General features: G+C 41.8%; 1 long non-coding RNA gene across 1 annotated transcript in view; it reads left to right on the top strand.

The window, feature by feature from the left end:
* LOC140203341 (uncharacterized) overlaps positions 1 to 21,450 on the top strand; it is a 170,283-nt gene extending 148,833 nt beyond the window's left edge. The window contains exon 4 of the long non-coding RNA XR_011887345.1: positions 20,976 to 21,450. This is a non-coding gene — a long non-coding RNA (uncharacterized lncRNA). The remainder of the gene's footprint in view (positions 1 to 20,975) is intronic.
* Positions 21,451 to 27,990: the final 6,540 nt, after the last annotated feature.

Genomic DNA, 27,990 nt, shown 5'->3' with positions numbered 1-27,990 from the left:
GTACACTGCTTTCTGGCATTCTATATACAGTATGTTCATTTGGGCATTGTTACAACTGGATGCCATCTGCCCTGTCAAGCTCCAACCAGGCAGCCCTGATTGACTTAATGATGTGCCTGCCATGTGCAATAGGTAGGTGGTAGTACTGCTGCAAATGTTAATACATTTTCCAATATCACTATACAATAAGTGTCCAGATGTGCTTCCAGTTTCTTCATGAAACACTTCCACACCCATGACATGGGCACTATACATCAAATTTCATGTCTCAGAGCTGTACATGGTAGTGCAGGTGTGGTCCACTAAAGTTCTTGAAACTGCAATTCTTTTTGGCTCTGGTCTTTCTTTCTAATAATTTGCCCATTGCAAATTCCTCAGACTGTTCAAGAAGGTCCAGAAAATATAATATATCCAGTTTATTTTTCTGCGCAAATGCTTCCTGGCTCAATATTCACATCACTTTATATTTTTTTTGTTTCAATTTTGCAGTATCTGCAACATTTTGTCAGTTCACATTGCTTTGTTAATAATTTGATTTACTGTACTTTAGAATTCAGTAAATTATTCCAAAATATTTATGTCTTTTACAATTCAGTTTTTAAGTAAAACTTTTGGGCATATTCAGGAATTTAAATGTGACCTTAATGAATGAGTGAATATCTGAGCTGTAGGCTGTGTCCCTGCCTGCTCACCCTTGAATACAACCTAGCGCATCTTAGAACATGGAACAGTTCAGCACAGGAAAAGACCTTTCGTCCCATGATGTCTGTGCTGGTCAGAATTGGAATCAGGTTTAATATCACTGGCATGCGTTGTGAAATTTGCAGCAGTACAATGCAATACATGATAATATAGAAAATAATAAATCAATTACAGTATATATATATATATATAATAGCTACATTAAAATAGTGCAAAAACAGAAATAATAACAAAAAAATAGTGAAGTGGTGCTCATAGGTTCAATGTCTATTTATAACTTGGATGGCAGAGGGGAAGAAGCTGTTCCTGAATTGCTGAGTGTGTGCCTTCAGTCTTCTGTACCTCCTTCCCGATGATAACAATGAGAAGAGGGCATGTCCTGGTGATGTGGGTCCTTAATAATGGACACCACTTTTCTGAGGCACTTCTTCTTGGATGCTATGGAGGGTAGTACCCATGATGGAGCTGACTAATTTTACAACTTTCTGCAACTTCTTTTGATCCTGTGCAGTAGCTCCACCGCCCCCCCCCATACCAGATAGTGATGCAGCCTGTCAGAATGCTCCTCAAGGTACATCTATAGAAGTTTGAGTGTTTTAGGTGACAAACCAAATCTCTTCAAACTCATAAAGAAATATATCACGATATATTGGGACCAGGTTAGATCCTCAGACTTATTGACACCCAGGAACCTGAAATTGCTTACTCTCTCTACTTTTGATCCCTCTGAGGATTGGTTTCTGTTCCCTCGTCTTACCTTTTCTGAAGTCCACAATCGGCTCTTTAGTCTTACTGACATTGAGTGCAAGGTTGTGGCTGCGAAACCACTCAACTAGCTGGTACATCTCGCTCCTGTACACCCTCTCGTCTCCATCTGAGATTCTGCCAACAATGTTGTATCATCAGCAAATTTATAGATGGCATCTGAGCTATGCCTAGCCACACAGTCATGGATATAGATAGAGTATGGCAGTGGGCTAAGCACACATTGCTGAGGTGTGCAGTGTTGATCGTCAACGAGGAGGAGATATTGTAAACAATCCGCACAGATTGTGGTCTTCTGGTTAAGAAGTCGAGGATCCAATTGCTGAGGAAGGTATAGAGTTTCAGGTCTGTAGCTTTTTGATCAAGGTGGAATTGGTTAAGATGCCAAATTAAAATAATTCATCTGCCTGCACAAGATCTACGCTCCTCTATTCCTGCATGTTCACATCCCTGTCCAAGTGTCTCTTAAAAATCACTGTCATATCTAAGTCCTCTTCTGAACCACAACCCCCAACCCCTCACCACTCTGTCTACAAATACTTGCCCTCAACACCTTCTGTAAATTTCCTCCTCTCACTTTACAGGTATGCCCTAAAGAACTAGACATTTCCATCCTGGGAAAAATGACTCTATCTGCTTTATTCTATGCTTCTCATAATTTTATAAACTCCTATCAGAACTCCCTTTAGCCTTTGAAGCTCCAGAGAAAATAGTCCACATTTGTCCAACCTCTGCTTAATACTCTCTAATCCAGGCAATGTTATGGTGAACATTTTCTGCATTCTCTCCAAAGCTTCCACAACCTACCTGTAATATTGTGACCAGAATAGAACACAATACTCAAAATGGTTCCTAGCTAAAGTTTTATGCAGCTGCAACACGACTTCCAGACATTTATATTCAGTGCCCCAAGTGATAAAGCTAAGTATGCTCTTAGACTGTCTAATTGTGTTGCCACTTTTGGAGAGATCTGGACTTAGATCCCAAGATCCTTCTATATTTCAATTTTCCCAAGGATCCTGCCACCTATTGTACTCTTTCCCCCAACATTTGATCTCCCAAAGAGCAACACCTCACAATGGTCTGGATTAAACACCAAAGTCTTCATTAGGTAAACATAACATCTGTTTATTTCACATAACTTTTATGCTTTTATTGGCATCCCATGTCTAAAAAATAAACTCCAAATAATCCAAACATTATTGTTTATATCCTGTTCCATTTTAAATTCCAGTGAGAAATTATTCCTTTGCCAAACTCCATTATTATTGCCTTAACCGCCTGTAGCCAACTTTTTCCTGCTATTTCTCGCCAAGCTAAAAATCAGTCAATGTTGCATCACGTTCAATTCAACTGACCAAGTTCAAAGTAAATTTATTATCAAAGTACATGTATGTCACCATATATAACCCTAAGATTCATTTTCCTGAGGGCATACTCAATAAATCTATAGAATAATAACCCTATAACAGAATCAATGAAAGGCCGCATCAATGTGGGCATTCAACCACTGTGCAAAAGACAACAAACTTAGCAAATACAAAAAGAAAGAAATAATAATAATAAATGAGCAATAAATATCAAAAACAGTAGATTAAGCAAACTTACTGAGCAGACGAGCAGACTGTATGACTGTGGCCTGTTATTTTGTTTATGGAGCCAGAAGTAGTAATTCCCATTAGTGAATTTGATTCAGGACCAAATATTACATTGAAGGCTGATAAAAAGTATGAGGAAAAATCTGAATCAAACTCATTCTGGGCAAATATGGCCTTCCTGTACAGGCAAATAGATTTGACTCCAGAAGAGTTTTGAAAGGAAAATAAAACCACAGATGTACTTTGCAGTTCAGTTACAATTTATCACAATAAACTGGCTGGCTTGTGTAATTCCTCTTCTCCACAGGTAAGACAGTTTGAGTAATGTACATTCTAATCATCGTTATCACCTGGAAGCCAGTTTTGATCTCAAATGACCAGTCAGAGGAAGGAGGAAGGAGGTAGAGGTTTTAGTAACATGGTGTCATGACAACAATATCAACAAATGAGCTAGTGATTATCTTCAGGAAGGGGATCAGTGCACATATTCCTGATACATCAGCAGTGTTGAGGTTGAGAAGGATCAGAGTTCAAATAACTGGTAGTGAAGACCATAAGACAAAGGATGGAATAAGGTCATTTAGCCCATTGCATCTGCTTCACCATTCCATTACGGCTGATGTATTATCCCTCTTAATCACACTCTTTGATACCTGTACTATTCAAGAATATATCAACCTCCGCTTTAAGTATGATCAATAGGTTGGCCTCCACAGCCATCTGTGGCAATGAATTCCACAGATCCACTGCCTTCTGAGTAATAAAAAATCCTCCTCATCTGTGTTTCAAAGGGATATCCTTACACTCTGAAGCTGTGCCCTCTGGTCCTGGACATCCCTACTAGAGGAAGCACGCTCTCTACATTCACTCTATCTAAGCCTTTCAATACACAATATGTTTCAAAGAGATTACCCCTCATTCTTCTAAACTCTTTCTAAAATAAGAGCCCCAGAACTGCTCACAATACACCAAGTGTGGTCTGACCAATGCCTTATAAACCCTCAGCATTACATCCTTGCTTTTAAATTCTAGTCTCGAAATGAATGCTAGTATTGTATTTGCCTTCCTCACCACCGACTTAACATGTAAATTAACTTTTAGGGGACCCTGCACGAGGACTCCAAAATCCCTTTGCACCTTTGATTTCTGAATTTGATTGCCATTCCGAAAATAATCCGTGCCATTATTCCTTCTACCAAAGTGCATGGCCATACACTTCCCTACATTGTAACTCCCGTCAGGATGTTTTTACATCTGCAGTTTCTCAGTTCTACTGACAAGGATTCTACATCTTCTGATCCTATGCCGCCTCTTTGTAAATGTAAAGATTTGGTTTCATTTTTCACTAATAGAGCCATCCATACCTGCCTGTCCTTTCAATACAATGTGTATGTATCCTTGAACGTTAACCTCACATCTGTGATCTTCTTTCAGCCATGACTCAGTGATGCTCATAATGTCGTACCTGCCAATTTCTAACTGCACACAAGATAATCTACTTATTCTATATACTGCGTGCATTCAAAATTAACACCTTCAGCCGTATATTCATCACTCTTTTCAATTTTGCCTCCATGTTACTGGAAGTTAAACTCTCATCCCTTTCTAAACTTTTTGTCTTTTTATTTATTCTGGAGAATTTTGTAAACACTCCTGCACTCTCCTTCTCAGTTATTTTATCCTAATTTTTCCCATCTGTTGAACCCATCCCTTTACTATTTAGTGTAAAGACACACTTCAATCCATCCCACTGACTGTAATTTTGCCCTATCAACTGCCTATTCTTCATCACAGTCTCATTAACCACTGTGTCTTAGAAACATAGGAACATAGAAAACCTACAGCACATTACAGGCCCTTCAGCCCACAATGCTGTGCCAAACATGCACTTATTTTAGAAATTACCTAGGGTTACCCATTGCCCTCTATTTTTCTAAGCTCCATGTACCTATCCAGGTGTCTCTTAAAAGACCCCTCTTTTAAGAGTCATCTTGTATACCATCTCCCCCATCTTCTGCCTTTACATGCTGTTCACATTCTCCAGCCAAATTACTTTAAACGCTCTCCAACAGCCCTAGCTCACCTGCCCACAAGGATTTTGGTCCCCCTCAAGTTCACACGTAAACATTTTTTTATACAGGTCATCTCTTCCCCAGAGGAGATCCCAATGCTCCAGAGAATTGAGACTCTGTTCCTGCACCAATTACTTAGCAACACATTCTGCCAAACCATCCTATTCATAGCCTCGCTAACACATGGTACGGGCAGCAATCCAGAGATTATTACTCTTGAGGTCTTGCTTTTCAGCTGCTTACCTAGCTCCATGTATTCTCCCTTCAGGACCTTATCCTTCTTCCGAGCCATATCATTGGTACTAATATGTACTGCGACTTCTGGCTGCTCATCATCACCCTGACCCTAGCACCTGGGAGGCAATATACTATATGGGTGTCTCTCTCACATCCACAGAATCTGCTGTCTGCTCCTCTAACTAGTGAATCCCCTATCACCACTGCACTCCTCCTCTCTCCCATTCCCTTCTGAGCCACAGAGCCAGATGCAACGCCAGAGATGTTGTCACAGTGGCTTTCCCCGGTAGGTTATACCTCTTTCAACAGTACTCAGAATAGTATAATTATTATTGAAGGGAACAGCCACAGGGATATGTTGCAGTGTCTACTTATTCCCCCTCTCTCTCCCGATAGTAACCCCCTACCTGCCTCCTGCAACTGTGGGTTGACTACCATATCTGTCACCTCCACATTCTTCCATATGAGCCTTAGGTCATCCAGCTGCAGCTCCTATTCTCTTACAGGTTTATAAGGAGCTGCAGCTGGATGCACCTCATGCAGATCAGGGAGAGTCTCCCTGAGTTCCCACACGAAGAATGCACCACACTGACTCTATGACTGACACCAGCTATGCACTCAATCACAAAGAAATAAAGAAACGTACCAGAAACGTTTCTTTTCTTCTTCTCGCCTAAGTCTCTTGAGCCAAAGTCTCAAATTAACTAGTTTAACACTGGTCCACTCACACTAGGCCGCTCCTACAGTGGTCGCTCTGCTTCAACCTAACTTCCTGTTATGGGACTTTGCCAATGCCCAATAAATTGTGATGATTGAACCCTGCTGAAAAGTCCCAAAAGAACCCCAAACTCTTTTGAACATTATCAATACTGTAGCCTGTCCTGGTCCAACTACAGAGACTCCATGGCCAAGAAAGCTCACCAATGCCTGTACCTCCTCAGGAAGCTAAAGAAATTGACCCTTAGCAACTTTTATTGATTCTCCATAGAAAACATCCTATCTGGTTTAGTATTGTAACTGCTCTGTACACGACTGTAAGAGAGTTGTGAATACAACTCAGCACATCACGGAACCAGCCTTCCCTGTACAGACTCTGTCTATGTTTCTTGCTGCTATGGTAAAGCAGGCAGCATAATCAAAGACCCCACACACCCCTGACTTTCTCTCTTCCCCCCTCTTCCATTGGGTAGAAGTTACAAAAGTGGAAAGCAGTACTGCCATGCTCGAGCAGTTTCTACCCCACTGTTAGAAGACTAAGTATGATAAGATGGTCTCTTGACCTCACAATTTACCTCATTATGATCTTGCACCTTCTTGTTCACCTGCGCTACACTTTCTCTGTAGCTGTCGCAGTTCATTCTACATTGTTTTTAAACCTTGTTCTACCTCAATGCACTGTATACTGATTTGATCTGTATGATCAGTATGCAAGACAAGCTTTTCACTGTATCCCAGTAGACATGACATTACTGCCTGTGGAAAATGAAGATCCAGAATTATTTTTCCTCTGAATCAGCCTGCCATCTTCATTTCCGAGTCAGATAATTGTGGATTCAAGTCCCACCCTAGAATTGACAGCATCAGTTGGGAGCATAAATTTAATATGCTGGCAGCAATATAATGAACAAACATGGCTATTTTTGTACAATGATATGCCTTCATGGGGCTAGCCACTTTAACCACCATAATTTACAATTATCTTTAAATAATAAAGAATGCAAGTTTTTTGCATGGCTCTTTTGACTTCCAAGCGGAGATTGCAATTTTATTAAATCAGTGTATGCCTGACTTATGTCGGCAAATGCGGTACATGTTTTAGATCAGAAGTATTTTTGCAACAATTAATAATCAACATTTTTCAGCCAACCTGTCTCCTCCAGATTAAAATGTAGGAGTTTTGTGTAGTAAAACAAAGAGAAGATGTGCCTGGAGAAGCAGAATACTGATTGTCAGGTTGGGGACAGCCAGTCTTGACAAACAGCCATACTCTAAAATGGATAATTTAAAGGCACACCTTAAATCTGTCTCAGTCTTAATCTCTACTATATCATAAAGCCACAAGCAATCTAATTCCTAAACAAATCAGTTCATCCTGAAGAACATGAACTTGGTAGAAATGCGCACTTTCTCCTTTGAATCTTTGACTCTGAGCAGACTATGAATCGGTTTATGATCTTACAGGCCTCTTTAGGAATTTGTTTGTTTGCTTTCTACTTTGTAAGCAACGACATCCCTCTTTTCAACTGAGCAACTACAATTAGCTGAGATCTTTTCTTAAATCCTAAATTTAAAGGCTGACTCAGTATCCTGAAACTTTCAGTCAGTACTTTGCTTTAACAAAAAGCCCAAATCAAATTAATTTTCCTATAAAGCAGGATACACATTGCTTCATAAAACCAAAGACACCATGTATTTAATGTGATAGTGAATCACAATAGCATTGCAGATAAGGATTTTTAAGTCTATTATGTCATTTTAAGGAGCTGTGTAATGTTTTTAACAATAAAACGTGATATTATCAAAAGAATTTGTAAATCAAAATTGTCAAACCGAATTTATGACAATGGTGGTGTTTCATACTTCATACAAAACAAATACTTATCAAGGATTCAGATAAACTGCAGTTGTGTGATTGCCTTTGCATAATATTCACTGTAGATATAAGTACTGAGCATGAAGTAAGAAAATAAAAACAGGAAGAATTTTGCCAAAGGCAAGACTTCCATATCAGGGATTAAATAAATTTTGCGAGTAACAAGCTGCTCAAGACTATTTTTTAAACATTTGTAATATCCGTGATGAAATTAGATGTACCCTAACTGAACAATGTCTTCTCCCCAATCTTCATTACAGGTTGCAGACCATCTCTTCTGTTTATCAATGTACAGTACACACACACACACACACACACACACACACACACACAGACCCTCAGTGGCCACTTTGTTATGTACAGGTGTGGAGCCTGGTGTGGTCTTCTGCTGCCATAGCCCATCCACTTCAAAGTTTGACATGTCGTGTTCAGCGATGCCCTTATGCACACAGTTGTTGTAACGCCTGGTCATCTGAGTTGCTGTATTTGGGGAGTATCTTGGAGTTATGTGAATGGAGCAGATAATATTTGAAACAAGAACCAGGGTTCAGTTCTTTTTGTAAATCTAAATAAGTTCATGAAGCTTGCAATTAGCCTTTGTTTTTTTTTAAAATAGCAAGAAGTAAATTAAAGTGACTTCACAGGCTGCTCCACAGACCAAGCAACACCCAATCATTAAGACAATGGGTTTGTGTTAATTGGCTTGTATCAAACCAGGCAACATGGCTTAGTTATTTGCACCATTGTAACTGAGTTCAAGCTGGCAGACCAGATGGATGTTATTAATTAGCATATCAAACATGATCACAGGAATAGGCAGTCAACAGTTTTTGTGTATTTATGATATTTGTGTACTCAGAGGCAGCACTGACAACTTTAATTTTGTGTGTCTAGGATTTCTGCCCCTAGAAGCTTTTAGACTATTTGTGTGAATGACTTTGTGACAAAGGTACGTGAATATTCAGCGCTGTCTGTCACTGTAGATATGTAATTCAAAGGAAACATTGTCAACCCAAAATATTGAAGGAAATGGAATCACTGTAACTATCAAAATTGTATTGGATCATCTACTAACACACTGCTGGTGAATGCAGCAGGCCAGGCAGCAACTCCAGGAAGAGGTACAGTCGATGTTTCGGGCCGAGACCCTTCGTCAGGACTAACTGAAACAAGAGCTAGTAAGAGATTTGAAAGTGGGAGGGGGAGGGAGAGATCTGAAATGATAGGAGAAGACAGGAGGGGGAGGGATGGAGCCAAGAGCTGGACAGGTGATTGGCAAAAGGGACATGAGAGGATCATGGGACAGGAGGCCTATGGAGAAAGAAAAGGGGGCTCCCTATGCGACTCCCTTGTTCATTCGTCCCCCCCATCCCTCCCCACTGATCTCCCTCCTGGCACTTATCCTTGTAAGCGGAACAAGTGCTACACATGCCGTTACACTTCCTCCCTTACCACCATTCAGGGCCCCAGACAGTCCTTCCAGGTGAGGCAACACTTCACCTGTGAGTCGACTGGGGTGATATACTGCGTCCGGTGCTCCCGATGTGGCCTTCTATATACTGGCAAGACCCGACGCAGACTGGGAGATCGTTCCACTGAACACCTACGCTCTGTCCGCTAGAGAAAGCAGGATCTCCCAGTGGCCACACATTTTGATTCTACGTCCCATTCCCATTCTCATATGTCAATCCACGGCCTCCTCTACTGTAAAGATGAAGCCACACTCAGGTTGGAGGAACAACACCTTATATTCTGTCTGGGTAGCCTCCAACCTGATGGCATGATTATTGACTTCTCAAACTCCCGCTAATGTCCCACCTCCCCCTCGTACCCCATCCGTTATTTATTTATATACACACATTCTTTTTCTCTCTGTCCTTTTTCTCCCTCTGTCCCTCCGACTAAACCCCTTGCCCATCCTCTGAGTTTTCCCCCCCCCCTTTTCTTTCTCCCTAGGCCTCCCGTCCCATGACCCTCTCATATTCCTTTTGCCAATCAATTATCCAGCTCTTGGCTCCATCCCTCCCCCTCCTGTCTTCTCCTATCATTTTGGATCTCCCCCTCCCCCTCCAACTTTCAAATCCCTTACTCACTCTTCCTTCAGTTAGTCCTGACGAAGGGTCTCGGCCTGAAACGTCGACCGTACCTCTTCCTAGAGATGCTGCCTGGCATGCTGTGTTCACCAGCAACTTTTATGTGTGTTGCTTGAAATTCCAGCACCTGCAGATTTGCTCATATTTGGATCATCTACTGTTACCTTTGATCTTAAGAGTATAAAAATGTGATGTACCCTTGGGTTTGTGAGCCTTTACTGAAAGTGTCTCCAGAATGATGCTTGCTTCTTGTTATGAAAAAAGACTTCTATATCACCAGCTTCAGTATCTTTGGTGGCTTCGATAATGGGCACAATATTTGGGGGCTCGCCTGAGATATACTCATAACCACTGTGTGACCAGCGACTTAAGCACTCTAAGAGGATGAATGTTTTTAAGAGTAGTACCCATGCTTAGATCCATTCAGGTCAATGAGTAAGTGGGAGGAGCTAGAAAAGATGGTAGCAGAGTTTTTTTTACAGACAGGCAACTTCTTCCAGTTCGTCTGTGAAACAGCTTGTTCTTCTCTTCTCATGTCTCTCTTTTCTTTGCAAGGTGGCTGGGGTCCTGTTAGAGTCTGTGATCTACAGCTGTAGCTCAAACTACGGTTCTCCACAGGCAGTGGGTTCTCATTCTCTGACTTGCCGAGCGGCCTGGTGTTTCAATATCTCCTGGTGAGGCCTGGAAGACGTGTGCCTTCGGGGTGCGGCCCCATGGATGATCCAGTTCCTCGCCGATGTCACTGAAGCATTGGGGGATATTGAAACTTAGAGACAGCAGGCAGAAGGCCCCTGCACTCACTCTTTCTCTCTCTCCCTCTCGATGGTGAGTGAGTCTGTTGGTCCTTGAGTCGGGGGACTCAGAGAAGTGACACGGCAGATTGTAATATCAAAGCAGCGAGCTGCTGGTCTCCTGCTCTCATTTGCTGCTGGAGTGATATATCTCTCCCCCTTGCTAGTGAGAGAGAGCCTGTCTGAGATATTGAAGTGTTGGGATGGAGAGTAGTGTTTTGATGATCTTGATCATGGTCTCTTTGGGGGCTTTGCTGTTGCTTGCATGGTATGGGGAGGGATCGGTGCTTTTGCTGGAGCAAATGGGGGGGAGGAAGAGAGGCAGGGTTAACATTTTTGCTGCGGCTTGTGCGTGGAAGGGGGTCTTTGGGGTTCTGACGTTTCTGTCATTCATTGGGTTTTCTTCTATTTTGTGGATGTCTGCAAAGAATAGGAATTTCAGGTTGTATACTGTATACATTTTCTGATATTAAATTGAACCATTCAACTCTTAGGGCGTATTCTTAGATTAGTGTATATAACGAATAATTAAGTTCAGCAACAGCTATTCTTCAGACATGAATGTGGACTGTAGATTAAATTTGAAATGCTTCCCTGAACAATAGTTAACTATTGTTTTTCTGGGCTGTGGACACCAGTTGATTGAAAACCAGACAATGCTGATTAACATTCATTTTGGGTGTCTTGAGTGTGAGTGCAAAGAAGTTAGTATGTGAAAATTATATGTAATTCAAAGGAAGTATTGTATATATATCGTGACTATAGAAATGTCCTGCTGTCGTCCTGCTGATCTTTGGCATATAAAATGTCATGTAATATTGGGTCAAATAGGTCTCTTCCTCCAAGAGAGTCTCACTTTGTAGAATAAAACACTTCTGTATCCACTAGCTTCAAGTGTCTCTCCGGCAACATTGTTCATATTACAACAGAACAATTGAACCATTGACCACAGGATCACAAAGTATCAAAGAATACAGTGGAGAGCTGAAATGATAGATATAAAAGTCTGGTGCATGTGTGTTGTGTAAAGGACCAGCTCTAAGACAGTTTTGCGCAGCTTGGTAAAGCAGGGCCACTAGTTGTAAAAGATGGTTACTGACCGTTCAGAATGCTAGAGGGTGCGTGTGTACTCATTTGGGGAAATTATATTGCAGTATACTTGTTTCTTAATGTGTTTGAGTGTTTTAGAAGAAGGTTGAAACTTTTGTAACAAGAATTTTAAGTGCAAGCGAATACAACAGGCATCATGAGTTTACTGGCACAGAAGGTGAAGATTGCAGAGTATATACTCTGTGGTTTTAAGTAAGTACTGTTTAACTTTTATCCATCCTTTATATTTTGCTTAGTATGTGAATTATTGTGGAAATATTTGAGGGAGAGGTTATCCCCAAATAAATCTTTTGGGATGGTATCTGATGAGGTCAGACAATGTCCTGTCGAGTATATTCATATACTGATTAAACACACACATACACACACACACGCTCTCACACTCACACTCAATTTCACTCCTCCTGGCCATTTCTGGCATCACCAAGCCTGAATCCTGGAAACCACAGTGAGCAAAAGAGTTCTGAATTGACTCACTGCTTATTTCTCACCAACTATCATTTACAAATATCGCAGCTTTTGAACACAAATACATGCAGTATCATTTCATAATTACTAATGCCAGTAATAGTTTAATCATTATTGCAGTGTATGAAATACCAACAACAGATCCTAATAAAAGCATTTTTTGAGTACAGTAGAAGGAAAGGTATGCTGCATCTGGAGTTTCTCCAGTTAGCGGACAATTTCCCTCCACGCCCCTCTGACGTAGTGGGGAACCGTGTACGAGGCAAGTTACAGCAGTGGTTTGCCATTACCTTCTGCTGGGTGAGTTTCCAAGGAGATCACCAGCTCGTAACCCAGCACAGATGGAAAGCGTGCAGGGAGCTGGCTGAATTTGAACTCGGGACCTTTCGTCCCAAAGTCCGGCGCTGATGCCACTACGCCACCAGCCGGGTCTGAGTACAGTATACATTCAGAAAAATCAAAGGCATATCTGAAAGTGATGCTTTTAAATATCATAAACACCAGAGATTCTACAGATGCTGGAACTCTTGAGCAACAAATAAAATGCTGGTGGAACAACTCATCAATTCAGGCAGCATCAGCAGAGCAAAATAAACAGTTAATGTTTGGAAACAAGAGAAATTTTGCAGATGCTGGAAATCCAAACAACACACACACAAAATGCTGAAGGAACTCAGCAGGTCAGGCAGCATCTATGGAAAAAAGTACAGTCAAAGTTTCGGGCCTGGCAGGACTAGAGAGAAAAGGCTGAGGAGTAGATTTAAAAGGTGGGGGGAGGGAAGAGAGAAACGCCAGGTGATAGGTGGAACTTGGAGGGGGAGGGATGAAGCAAAGAGTTAGGAAGTTGATTGGTGAGAGACAGAAGGCCATAGAAAAAAAAGGGGTGTGTGTGTGGAGAATGGAGCACCAGAGGGAGGTGATGGGCAGGCAAGTAGATAACATGAAAGAGGGACAAAGGGATGGGAAATGGTGAGGGGGGGGCGCGGTTGCATTGCTGGAAGTTTGAGAAATCAATTTTCATGCCATCAGGTTGGAGGCTACCCAATGGAATATAAGGTGTTGTTCCTCTAACCCAAGTGTGACCTTATCCTGACAGTGGAGCAGGCAATGGATGGACATATCAGAATGGGAATGGGAAGTGGAATTAAAATGGGTGGCCACTGGGAGATCCCACTTGTTCTGGTGGATGGAGCATAGATGCTTGGCGAAGCAGTCTCCCAATCTATGTCTGGTCTTACTGATATACAAGAGGCCACACTGGGAGCACTGTACACAGTATATGACCCAAATAGACTTACAGGTGAAGTGTCACCTCTCCTGGAAGGACCGTTTGGGGACCTGAATGGTAGTGAGGGAGGAGGTGTAGGGCCAAGTGAAGCACTTGTTCCGCTTGCAAGGATAAGTGCCAGGAGGGAGATCTGTGCGGAGGGATGAATGGACAAGGGAGTCGTGTAGGGAGCGATCCCTGCAGAAAGCAGAAAGTGGTGGGGGGGGGGGAGGGAAAGATGTGTTTTGTGGTGGGATCCAGTTGGAGTTGGTGGGAGTTTCGGAGAATTATGTGCTGAATGCGGAGGCTGGTGGGGTGCGCATTTACGCTCCATCCGACAGAACAAGTGGGATCTCCCAGTGGCCACCCATTTTAATTCCACTTCCCACTCCCATTCTGATATGTCCATCCATGGCCTCCTCCACTGTCGGGATAAGGCCACACTTAGGTTGGAGGAACAACACCTTGTATTCCGTTTGGGTAGCCTCCAACCTGACAGCATGAATGTCAATTTCTCAAAATTCCAGTAGTGCCTCCATCCCACCACCTATCACCTGGTACTTCTCTCTCCCTTGACCCCACCTTTCAAATCTACTCAAACAACAGGAATTCTGCAGATGCTGGAAATTCAAGCAACACACATCAAAGTTGCTGGTGAACGCAGCAGGCCAGGCAGCATCTCTAGGAATGTTTTGAGACCCAAGGGTCTCGGCCTGAAATGTCAACTGTACCTCTTCCTAGAGATGCTGCCTGGCCTGCTGCGTTCACCAGCAACTTTGATGTGTGTTGCTTTCAAATCTACTCCTCAGCTTTTTCTCTCCAGTCCTGCCGAAGGGTTTCGGCCCAAAACGTCAACTGCACTTTTTTCCATAGATGCTGTTTAGAGCCGAGACCATTCATCTTGACCCAATGCCAGTTACTAATTAATTTATTTTATTATCTTCAGTGCTTCAGATCCTGTTTCCACATGAATTAATAGCTTACCAAACTTGCACTATTATGACATAGCAGTATTTTTATTTCACTATCTTATCCCTCCATATTCCTGTATTTTCCTCCAATCTTAAAATCGTTATGGGTATTTTTTCTCTTTGATCTATTTCTTATTAATTATCATTGAATGTAATTGTTGTACCATTAGTGGTGTGTCTATATACATAAATGTTCTCAATTCCAAAACTGCCCACTTTTCTATTTTTTTCCCTCTTTAAAATTAAACCAAATATACTTTATTATTTTAGCTTGGCATCAAATTAGGCTTGATAGAACTGTGAGGGATCTTGGGACATTTTTGCTGCATTGTTGTAGTTCGCATGGTGTAGCTCTGCATCCATGACTATCATCCAAACTGTTTTACCTCAGAATTCTCATTGAGGACGGCTAGAATCCTTCCCAGAAGAAATGAAAGTGAGAAATAGGATGATGAAGAAGAAAACAGAATTAAAGAATGGGTGGGATTAGCAAGATTTCACAGCTCCTAGTTATTCAGGAGCAATCTATTCAACTAGGATTAGGAACAATATTGGAGTAAAATTACTCAGAAGATAATAAAGAGGGAGCCGAAGGGATAAAATGTCAAGAAATAAACAAAAATCTCTGCTCTCTGAATTTTCAGATTGGATGTAATTAACTACATTCTTATGATTGGTACTATAACATCAACATTCTACATATCCAGGAGATATACATCCTCTGGAAGTCCAAATGCCAATACTTGAATAGTTTCTGAAGGACAGTAGTTTATTTCCTCTAGGGTTGGCAACTCATTCCAGTTCAGGGTAGAGAGCTGAAATGTACTTTTTAATATGCTATTTTCTACAAACCTGCTATATTGTGGTCCTTTTGGACTGCAAAATTATGTGGAATGCCTGCTTTTGAAACAGCTCCACAGACACTCTCCAGGGAGAAGGCAAGGGAATGAGGATGACTGGAAGAATTGGATCAGCCCATGATTGAATGGCGAGCAGACTTGATGGGTCGAGTGGCCTATTTCTGCTCCAGTATCTTATGGTCTTAGTCAGTTTGAAGCAAGTCTTATTCTCAGCATGTATACAGTGACATAGTTAGTGTGTTGTCTTATAAATAAACATCTACTTCTTGGAGTATATGTTTGCTGTGTCTTTGTGCAATCAGAAAATATGATAAATCCATGATGAGCATAATTACAAAAAGACAGCGTTGACTCCTCGTGATGAAAGACCTGGGTGAATTTAGACTTCAAAAACTGATGTTTTGTAACATTTTCCAGTGATCAGTGACTCAGAATCTTGTTTGCCTCAGGTGGCTGTGCAACCTGACAAGAGTGCAGCATGTTAAAGTCGCAAGACCTAGCAGTATTGATCTATCATTGGATTATCATATGCCCCAGGTTTAGCCATGTCACCACTGGATAGGAAAGGCCAATATGGCTGCCCCACTGAAAAACTTGAGAACCACACAACTCATGTCAAATGAATGGGCATTATTTTTGAAGCACATGATATTCTGGGGACTGATGGAGAAGATAACCCAAGAGTATCTATGCACAATATGCATATGTAAAATGAACAATAATCATGGCAATGATTGGGCCAGAAATAAATGGCACAATGACATACCTTTTTGTACCAAACAAAATAATCTTTAGAGATGCAAGGAACTAGATTAGTTTGAAGTGGTTAGAAATAGCTGAAACCTGTTTGTTTAGGACAGGGAGACAGAAGCAGGTTGAAAAAAATTAGGAAGTACATTATTTTATTAAAGAACTTAATACTGCATTGTACTTTTGCTTTTGTTTTAGATACTGCCTTATGACATGAGCTTGTGTGTGGACTAGCAAATGAACAAATTTAGGTAAAACTACTAAATATGCAAAACCTGCCATTTAAAATTGTGCAAAGTAATTGTGTCGATGGAAATGACACCCAGGAATGCTAAATGAGTTGTACCCGAGTCAAATCCTGTAAAACTGATTCTGAAGTATACTGGAGAGGCGAGTTCAAACAATTGTTTTCTTTGCAAAGGTCATCTCTTAATTTAGGCCTGTCAGTTTAGAACAGCCAAGAGTTTCATTTGCCAAAAGAAAGGTCATCTGTCAACAGGCAATAGATCCAGAGCTAAGACAAACAACAAAATCAATTTCAGTGGCAATCTGAAAGTACAAAAGAAAGGAAAACTTAGTTCCATGGTCATTCATACAATCAGGAACTGGAATTGCGCAGTATATATTATATGTCACAAGCAGTATTGTCAGCCAATAGAAAGACTTTCAAGTAAAGGTTATAATTCAAAACTAGTGAATCAACTTGCAAACTGATATTGTTGGGTAATAAGTCAAGACACTTCAGCTAGTTCTGCCATATACCCTACACAGAACAGACAGTGAATATATAAAAAAAGGAAATCCAGTCTGGTAAAATTTTCAAGACTTCAGGGCAGATGGAATCTGCACTGTAGGGTGAGTGATATCAGCTAGAGGTGAACGAAGTCTAAGTTGAAACACCTTACCATAAAGTTTGGGTGCCACGGTAACTTAGCAGTTAGCGCGATGCTATTACAGCTTGGGGCATTACAGTTCAGAGTTCAATTCCGACATCATCTGTAAGGAGTCTGTCCATCCTCCCTGTGGAATGCGTGGGTTTTCTCCCACAGTAAGTTAATTGTAAATTGTCCTGTGATTAGATTGGGGGTTGTTGGCCGTTGTGGCCTGAGGGGCCGGGAAGGCCAACTCCGCACAGTTTCTCTAAGTAAGTAAGTTGCCTCTGACTGGAACTACTGCAGACTTCAGGAATTGATCTACCAATGCCAAGCCAGTTGGGCAGAATAACAGAACATTCTTTGAGTTCAAATCCAGTCCAGATATTTCAAAATTACTTAAAACAACAAAACCTGTAAGGAGATCAGGAAGACTCCAAATTAATGTCTGCAGCAAAGATTTACAAAGATGCTACCAGGATAAGAGAGCTGAGTTATAGGGAGAGGTTGGCCAGGCTAGATCTTTATTCTTTGGAACGTAAGAGAACGAGGGGGTGACCTTATGGAAATGTTTACAACTATGAGAAGCATTGATAATGTGGATGCTGACAGTCTTTTTCTCCAGGGTAGGGGAGTCCAACTCTAATTCAGTTTTTGGTCTTACATTGATTCTATCATGGATTTATTGAGAACGCCTGCAAGCACATGAATCTCATGTTTGTATATGGCGACATATATGTACTTTGATAATAAATTTACTTTTAACTTTTGAAATTTGAACTTTGGAAAGGGAAAGATTTGAAAGGAAGCTGAGGAGAAACTTCTTCATGCACAGGTGGTGAGTGTATGGAATGAGATGTGCGTGCCCCTTTCAATTAGTCGAGGCAGGTGCAATAGAGTTTTTTAAGAATCACTTGTGTAGGTACATGGAGGGGAAAGGCCTAGAGAGATATGGATTGTCTGCAGGAAATTGGAACTAGCTGGGTGGCACCTGGTTGGCATAGACTCCTTGGGGCAATGTGCCTGTACAAGTGCCGAGTTACTCTATGACTCTATATTGACACGTTACTTGTACTTCAGCCCTGTTTACACATTGGAAGAAGAGTTTAATATATCTTAAGCATGGAACATACTGCTTTCTCTATATTTGTGGTTGTTTGTTTATACTCTGATCCAAGCAGGATTATGGTGCTTTGCATAGATCACGAACAATATAATGGCTTCACAAACAGTCCAGGACATTCTGTTCACAAAATATCCTAAAGTCTCAGCATATAAATAGTGAGTGCACTGCCTTGTAAATAAACCTCTACCCATTTGGATACATATTTGTTATGTCTCAGTGAATTCTCAGGATTTTACAAGAGCAATTGTAATCACAAAAAGGAGACCACTGGGAGTTAGAACCCTTTAAAAATGCTTCTTAGTCCTTAACTTGCAACGTCAGAGGTCACCACAGGGGAACAGGGAAGGTGTTGTTAAATGTATAGCATTGGTAACAGCAGGCTGCACTGGAATCTGGCAGCACGTTAAGTTGGGGAGGTTGTTGGGACGGATTGAAGGGTGGATTGTTCAACAGAGAGAAGTGGGACACAGCAGATTAGTAGGGAAGGGAAGTCAGAAAATCAAGGCCATGAGGAGATGCAAACGCCCAAAGGTTTGGGTATGTACTTGACTTATCTATATGTCTTACAAGTCAGCATTGTGGTTCTAAGTCCATTTTGTCCTGGGAATATCCGAAGAATAACACTACCAGAAAAAAGGGGTCTGTGGTTTAGGCTTTCCTGTAAATACTCCAAAATGTGCATTACATGGGGAATCATTTTATCTTGCGCATCCCTGATGTGAAATTGTACTGTGCTTCAAAGGTTACTCATGAAATATCTTGTCACCATTAGGCCAATCTGACTTGGAAATTGTTGCAAACATGCTTTGCTCTGGGTTAAATTGATTTTTAGTCAAGTAGTACTGGAAAAATGAATGCCATGCAGTTAAATATCCAGACAATTTCTTCCATGTCATCTTCCCTCTGTTACTGGGGTATTCTGCAAAACGTCTAAGCATACCAGACATTTTTATTTTTTCAAACAAAAGCAGAACAATGTAGCTGTAAATAAATAGTGTTTATGCATTTCCTTAGTGCCGGACATCTAAGCCTTAGCCTATCCTATTACTTCAGTGCAGTACTCTCCCGTAACCCCTTGATTAAGGCCAAGAAGATAGATGGGATATTGGAGGCTCCATGTCTTTCAAAGGTTGCACTTTGGTTCGTGGTGGAAGGTCAAGGCGGTTGGAAAGGAGTCACGGATGAGAAAGCCGAGGAAGGTGGCAGCAGTTGCCAACAGTTGAGTATTGCAGTGGAATGTCAGAATACTACCTTGGCAGCTCAGATTATTGCCATCAATTTGTCCATTGTACAAAGGGACTCACAGCAGTCCAGCCATCTACCCTCCAAAAGTTTACTGGCATTGCTTTGTTCCAGGGAAGGGACAAAGACTCCGTAGGTCACAAATTTCTTAACCTCTTTCAGGAAGACAGCATTCTGATTATACATTCGTATATAACTATAACTCAGTCATCAGTCAAGCAGGTCCAAGTGCTAAGGGCATTTTTAACTGTCCTCTATTTGAATTTGCCCTAATCTTCCAGCAGCCATGCTCTCCCTCCTAGGTTAGTACTGACCTCCCTCCTGGGTTAGTACTGCTCTCCCTCCTAGGTTAGTACTGCTCTCCCTCCTAGGTTAGTACCTCCAGGATAGACAAATGCAAACAAAAGTCAGTCATTATAGGAATGCTTAGTGTTGATTAGTTACGATAATTTCAGCACTTGAGTGTAAAACATAAAGCAGAACTGATTTCAATCATAAGCATGAGATAATCTGAAGATGCTGTAAATCAAAGTACCACACACGAAATGCTACAGGAACTCAGCAAGCCAGGCAGCGTCTATGGAAGTAAATAAACTGTTGATGATTTGGGTCAAGACCTTTATCAGGACTGGAAAAAAGAGATTAGCAGTCAGAGTAAGAGGGCTGGGGGGAGGAGAGGAAGATGTCCATAGATGTCATAGGATATAGGTAAAACTGAGAGGGGGAAGGGTGAGTAAAGAGCTGGGAAGTTGATTGGCGAAAGAGATAAAGGGCTAGAGAAGGGGAATCTGACAGGAGAGGACAGAAGGCTATGGAAGAAAGGGAAGGGGGAGGAGAACCAGAGGGAGGTGATGGGCAGGTAAGGAGATAAGGTGAGAGAGGGAAACGGGAATGGGGAATAGTGAAGGAGAAAGGGGGGCAATTACTGGAAATTTATTCATTCCATCAGGTTGGAGGCCACCCAGTCGAAATATAAGGTGTTGCTCAATCCTCAGTCAGGCCGCTGTATTGATCATTCTGACCTCCACCATTACAATGCCAGGCTTCACTGAAGCTTGATATAGCCACATCTCAATGATGAAGTTACCGAACTGCTAAATGCAGATGACACCTGGACTAGTAAACAGGAGACTCAGGTTCAAAGTAATATCCAGGAATGTGGATGGAAAAATGCAGAGTGGCTAGCTTTTAGAAAAGATGACCATGAGAAGTAATGAATGGTTGTGACAACCAACGTAACACTAATGTCCTTAATGGGAGAAAAACTACTATACATGCCTAGGCTGGCCCACAGATGAGTCCACGTTCAACCGTGAGGTTGATTTTTAAATGTCACATGAACTGGCTTGGAAATGTCAAGATGGCACCAGTGAACAACAATTCCTTGGGCAACATCTTCCAGATAGCAAATCTCTTCAATTATTTCCCATTTTCAACACATCCTCTTTGTTCTTTTAGTCTCGTTTGTGTTATGGAAACTGTTGGAGCCTGTGACGTGCAGTTTGGAACTCGAAGGGATGACCCACTGCTCTATTGTGTCTGGAAAGCTGTTTCGCGGAGAAGATCAGAGACGAGGACCCTAAAGGGACCAAGAACACAAGCTGACTTGTGGGCGAGACCTGAGATGGGGCTCAGAGTCAAGAACAACTCCATCTTGAAGTGACGAGGAAGACTGAAGCATCGAGGTGTATGCGAAGAGGGTCAGCTACCGCTCCCGATGGACGCTTACGGGGCAACATTGGTCAGCAGCTGGGTCGGCAGCATTTGGACCTGACATGTCGGTCACTCTTCACAGAAGGACCAAGTTCAAGTAGCTGCTCTCCTCATATGCTGACGGAAGGATGTTTTTGATATTCTGAGATTTATATGATGATTGGACTGCACTTTATATTGGTCTCCTTCAATTTTTCAATGTTTTTTTTCTTGTGGGCAATTGGTGGGTGGGTGATCTGTTAATTTTTTTTATATCTGTGGGGGTTAGGGATCGGGGTTTTGATGCTATTGTTGCTGTTTTTACTGCGAATGGGGGGGTTGAGGATTGTTATTGTTCTTCTGTTTTTCTGCAGGGGAGGGTTTGGGGAATTGTTGCTATTGCTGCCTTTGTTTTCTGCAGAGGGGGTGGATTTTGGGGTTTGTGCGTCTTTTTTCTTTTTTGCGCTGGGGTGTCTTTTCTTTCAACAACTCTCATGGTCTTTCTGTATTTCATGGCTATCTGGAAAAGATGCATATCAGAGCTATATTGTATATGCATACTTTGACAATAAAATGAACATTTGAACTTTTGAGCCATTATATCATTACAGTTACAAAGAGAGAATAAACTTTTAGTCCTGATGAAGGGTCTCAGCCTGAAATTTCAACTGTTTATTTCCCTTCATAGATGCTGCCTGCCATGTCCCCAGCATTTTGTGTGTGTTGGTCTGGATTTCCAGCATCCGCAGAGTCTTGTGTTAATGAATTAAGTTGGATGGGTTACCTGGTATCAACTTCAGTGTCAAGTTCAGAATTGCAAAGTTATTCCCAATTTAGTCAAATTTACAAAGCGATCCTCACTGATGTCAAAATTGAGAGATGTTCCACAGGCATGTCAAACAACAGTGATGAAAGTTGTATTTACAGGATTATATTTTGCAAGCCTCGTGCCAGACTCCTCCATCACCATTCTTGGGGGTGACTTGTCCAACTGATAAGCCAGACCAACCAGAAGGGGCCACATAGTGGTATACAGGTGGTAGGGACAAGCCTTGATAGTGATTCCACACCCTGTGAAGTCGCATGGCACCAGGTCAATCATAGATAAGGAAAGCTCCTTCTGATTATCACTCAGTATCCTCCCTCAACTGGTATATCAGTATTCCTTTATACAGAGCAATATTTAGAAGAAACATGGAAGAAATATGGCTTCAAAATGAACCCTTCAATGTCCACCACCAAGTTTCACTTGGGAGCACTACCACAGATTGAGCTGGACCATTCCAAAAGGACACAGCTATACAGCAAGTGAACCAACAAGAGGAATAAATTTGCTTGACTTTGTCCTAACCAAATCCACCTGTGGCAGATGCATCTGTCCATTATAGCATTGGTAATTATGAACAGCAGGCAACCGTGATGGAGACAAAGTCCTATCTTCACAATGGGAACGGACTCCATTACATTGTGCGGCACAATTAAAGTATTCTATTGGATAGGCTCAGATGAGATGAGTCAGCTCAAGCTGTGAATTGATAAGGCACTGTGGACCATTAGCAGCACCTACCTGTAACCTCATAGCCTAGCATTCTCCTCACTCTACCACTGGTATCAAGCCAGGTGATCAACCCTGTTTCAATGGACAAATTTGTGGTGCAATTAGAGATTGGTCGATACGATGTTGTGGGCATCACTGACTCAGGGCTGAAAGAAGGCCATGGATGGGAGCTTAACGTCAATGTACAGGCAGGAAGGTATAGGTGGTGGTATGGCTCTGTTGGTAAGAGATAGAATTACATCTTTAGAAAGAGCTGACATTGGGTCAGAGAATATGGAATCTTTGTGGATAGAGTTAAGAAACTGCAAGGGTAAAAAAAACCATTATGGGAATCATATATAGGCCTCCATATTGAGCCAAGATGTGGGGCTGAGATTGCAAAGGGAGCTGGAAAAGGCACGTAATAAGGACAATGTCACAATTGTAATGGGGGACTTCAATATGCAAGGGGATTGGGAAAACCAGGTTGGTGTTGGATCGCAAGGGAGGGTATTTGTTGAATGCTTATGAGATGGCTTTTTAGAGCAGCTTGTGCTTGAGCCTAGGGGAAAGGTGATCTTAGACTGGGTGTTGTGTAATAACCCAGATCTTATTAGGAAGCTTAATGTAAAGGAACCTTTAGGAGGCAGTGATCATAATATGGTTGAATTGATACTGCAATTTAAGAGGGAGAAGCATAAGTCACAGGCTACAGTATTGCAAAGGAATAGAGGGAATAGAGGCATGACAGAGGAGCTTGCCCATGTGGATTGGAGGAGGATACTGGTGAGCATGATGGCAGAGCAGAGATGGCTGAAGTTTCTGGAAATAGTTCACAAGGCACAGGATAGATATGTCCCATAGAAGAAGTTTTCAAATGGTAGGGATAGGCAACTGTAGCTGACAACGGAAGTTAAGGGCTGCATAAAAGCCAAGGAAAGGGCATATAAGGTAGCAAAAGTGAGTGGGAAGTTGGATGATTGGTAAGCTTTTAAAATCCAACAAAACCATACAACCATATAACAATTATAGCACGGAAACAGGCCTTCTCGGCCCTTCTAGTCCATGCCGAATGCTTACTCCCACCTAGTCCCACCGGCCTGCACTCAGCCCATAACCCTTCATTCCTTTCCTGTCCATGTAGCTATCCAATTTTACTTTAAATGACAATATCGAACCTGCTTCTACCACTTCTGCTGGAAGCTCGTTCCACACAGCTACCACTCTCTGAGTAAAGAAGTTCCCCCTCATGTTACCCCTAAATTTTTGCCCCCTAACTCTCAACTCATATCCTCCTGTTTGAATCTCCCCTACTCTCAATGGAAAAAGCCTATCCACGTCAACTCTATCTATCCCCCTCATAATTTTAAATACCTCTATTAAGTCCCCCCTCAACCTTCTACGCTCCAAAGAATAAAGACCCAATTTGTTCAACCTTTCTCTGTAACTTAGGTGCTGAAATCCAGGTAACATTCCAGTAAATCTTCTCTGTACTCTCTCTATTTTGTTGACATCTTTCGTATAATTCAGTGACCAGAACTGTACACAATACTCCAAATTTGGCCTTACCAATGCCTTGTACAATTTTAACATTACATCCCAACTCCTATACTCAATGCTCTGATTTATAAAGGCAACTAAAACGGCTATAAGAAGGGAAAAGATGAAATACAAGGTCAAACTAGCTAATAATATAAAGCAGGATACTAAAAGTTTTTTTCCAGTTATATAGAGAGTAAGTGGGTGGTGAGAGTTGATATTGGACCACTGGAAAATTATGCTGGTGAGGTAGTAAAGGGGGACAAAGAAATAACAGATGAACTTAATGAGTACTTTGCATCAGCCTTCACTGTGGAAGACACTAGCAGTGTGCCAGAAGTCTGTGAGTGTAGGCAAGCAGGAGTGAGGCCATTGCTATTACAAAGGGAAAAGTGCTAGGCAGATTTAAAGGTCTTAAGGTGGATAAGTCACCTGGACCAGATGAACTACATCCCACAGTTCCAAAAGAAGTTGGTGAAGAGATAATGGATGCATTGGTCATGATCTTTCAAGAATCACTTGATTCTGGCATGATCCCGGAGGACTGGGAAATTGCAAAAGTCATTCCACTCTTTAAGAAGGGAGGAAGGTAAAAGAAAGGAAATTATAGGCCAGATAGCCTAACCTCAGTGGTTGGGAAAGTGTTAGAGTCTATTATTAAGGATGAGGTTTCGGGGTACTTGGAGACTAATGATAAAATAAGTCAAAGTCAGCATAGTTTCTGTAAAGGGAAATCTTGCCTGACAAATCTGTTAGAGTTCTTTGATGAAGTAACAAGCAGGGTGAACAAAGGAGAGGCACTGGATGTCATTTACTTGGATTTCCAGAAGCTGTTTGATAAGGTGCCACACATGAGGCTGCTTAACAAGATCAAATCCTGTGGTGTTACAGGGAAAGATACTGGCATGGATAGCGGAATGGCTGACAGGCAGGAGGCAGTGAGTGGGAATAAAAGGGGCCTTTTCTGGTTGGCTGCCGGTGATAGTGGTGTTCCTTCAGGGTTAGTATTGGGACTGCTGCTTTTCACATTGTTATAATTTAGATAATGGGGTTGATGGCTTTGTGGCAAGGTTTGCGGATGATACGAAGATAGGTGGAGGGGTAGGTAGTCCTGAGGAAGCAATGTGATTGCAGCAGGACTCAGACAAATTGGAAGAATGGGCAAAAAAGTGGCAGATCAAATACAGTGTTGGGAAATAGATGATAATGCATTTTGGTAAAAGGAACAATAGTGTGGGCTATTATTTAAATGGAGAAAAGGTTCAAACATCAGAGGTGCAGAGGGACTTAGGAGTCCTCAAGCAAGACTCCCAGAAGGTTAATTTACAGGTTGAGTCTGTGGTAAAGAAGGCAAATGTAAAGTTGACATTTATTTCAAGGGGAATAGAATATAAAAGCAAGGAGACAATGCTGAGCCTTTATAAGACACTAGTCAGGTCTCACTTGGAGTATTGTCAACAGGTTTGGACCCCATATCTCAGAAAGGATGTGTTGTTCACAAAGATGAGGAGGTTCACAAAGACGATTCCAGGAATGAAGGAGTTAACACACAAGGATCATTTGGCAGCTTTGGGCCTGTATTCACTGGAATTTAGAAGGATGGGAGGGGGGAATCTCATTGAAACCTACCAAGTGTTGAAAGGACTAGATAGGGTGGATGTGGAGAGGATGTTTCCTGTGGTAGGGGTATCCAGATCTAGAGGCACAGCCTCAAAATTGAGGGGTGACCCTTTAGAACAGAAGTAAGGAGGAATTTTTTTTAGCCAGAAAGTAATAGATCTGTGGAAATCTCTGCCACAGACTGTGGTGGAGACCAAGTCCTTGGGTATATTTAAGGCAGAAGTTGACAGTTTCCTGATCAGTCAGGGCATCAAAGGATATGGCGAGAAGGCAGGTGTATGGGGTTGAGTGGGATCTGTGATCAGCCATGGTGGAATGGTGGAGCAGACTCAATGGGCTGAATGGCCTAATTCTGCTCCTATGTCTTATGGTTTCATGGTCTTAAGTTCTAACAATGTTGATGTATAGTGAGATCTTAGGGTTAAAGCTCTTAGTTCCCTGGAAGTTGCTTACTGGTTGATAGGGTAAGAAAAGAAGTATATGGCATGCTTGTTTTATTAGTCAAGACACCAGGTTCACTAATCAAGAAGTTATGATGCAGCTTTATAAAACTCTGGTTAGACCACATCTGGACTATTGCATTCAATTCTGGTTGCCCCATTATATGAAGGATGTGTAGGTATCGGAGAGATGCAGATGAAGTTTACCATGTTGCTGGCTGGATTAGAGGGCACGTAATAGGTAGAGACTGGATAAACTTGAATTGTTTTCTCTGGAATAGTAAAGGCTGAGATGGAACTTGATAGAAGCCATAAAATGATGAGAGGTATTGATAGAAAACTGGTATCTTATTGCCAGGGTAGAAATGCATAATATTAGTAGGCATGCATTTAAGGTGAGAGGGGGCAAGATCAGTGAAAATGTGGAGGATAAGTTATTTTTTTACATAATGGTGACTGCCTGGAATGCGGTGCCTTGGATGGTAGTGGAAGCAGCACAAAAGAAATGTTCCAGTACATCAACATGCAGAGATTGGAGTGATAAGGACATTGTGTATACAGAAGGGTTTAGTTTAGTTAGGCACTCATTTGTGAATTTAATTAGCTTGGCACATCGTGAGCCAAACAGACTGCTCTGTGCTGTATAGTTCTACGATTTGTGTACTTTCCCTTTGATGCTTCTTTTAGTTTTATAAGGATATTTCAATGCTGAATGCTACCTGATGTCAATGAAGTCACTCAGCAGATCTTTGGAAGTCAGCCCATGTTTGAACTAAGAGGTGTATAGCTGAGCAGTCCCAGCAAAACCCACAATAGGCTTCCGTGAGCAGGTTATTGAGGAATAATGCCACTCTGCTGATAACTGAAGGTGGACTGTTTGATTGGAAACAGCCAGAATGAATTGCCTTGGTTTTAGTGATCAGGATGTACCTGGTAATTTTCTCAGAACACATTTCAGCTGAGGTCTGGCACAAAAGGAGCTAAACTAACCATTGTAGATTGGAGAGAAGTCTTCACTGTGAGAATGCAGCATTTTGTCATCACTTTGGCTGGCACCTAATCCATTACCTGATGTATCCTTCCATTCATTTGCTACTTGTAATCCTATTCCACAATTTATCAACGCAAACACGAGGAATTCTGCAGATGCTGGAAATTCAAGCAACACACACCAAAGTTGCTGGTGAACGCAGCAGGCCAGGCAGCATCTCTAGGAAGAAGTACAGTCGACGTTTCGGGCCAAGACCCTTCGTCAGGACTAACTGAAGGAAGAGCTAGTAAGAGATTTGAAAGTGGGAGGGGGAGGGGGAGATCCAAAATGATAGGAGAAGACAGGAGGGGGAGGGATGGAGTCAAGAGCTGGACAGGTGATTGGCAAAAGGGATATGAGAGGATCATGGGACAGGAGGCCCAGGGAGAAGGAAAAGGTGGGGGGAACCCAGCGGATGGGCAAGGGGTAAAGTCAGAGGGACAGAGAGAGAAAAAGGTGAGTGAGAGAAAGAATGTGTGTATATAAATAAATAATGGATGGGGTATGAGGGGGAGGTGGGGCATTAGCGGAAGTTAGAGAAGTCAATATTCATGCCATCACCTTATATTCTGTCTGGGTAGCCTCCAACCTGATGGCATGCTCCTCTACTGTAAA

This window comes from Mobula birostris, chromosome 9 (assembly GCF_030028105.1).
Source record: "Mobula birostris isolate sMobBir1 chromosome 9, sMobBir1.hap1, whole genome shotgun sequence".
In the NCBI taxonomy this organism is placed as follows: Eukaryota; Metazoa; Chordata; class Chondrichthyes; order Myliobatiformes; family Myliobatidae; genus Mobula; species Mobula birostris.
Note: the sequence above shows the minus strand (reverse complement) of the source record. Positions and strands in the feature narration are given on the sequence as shown.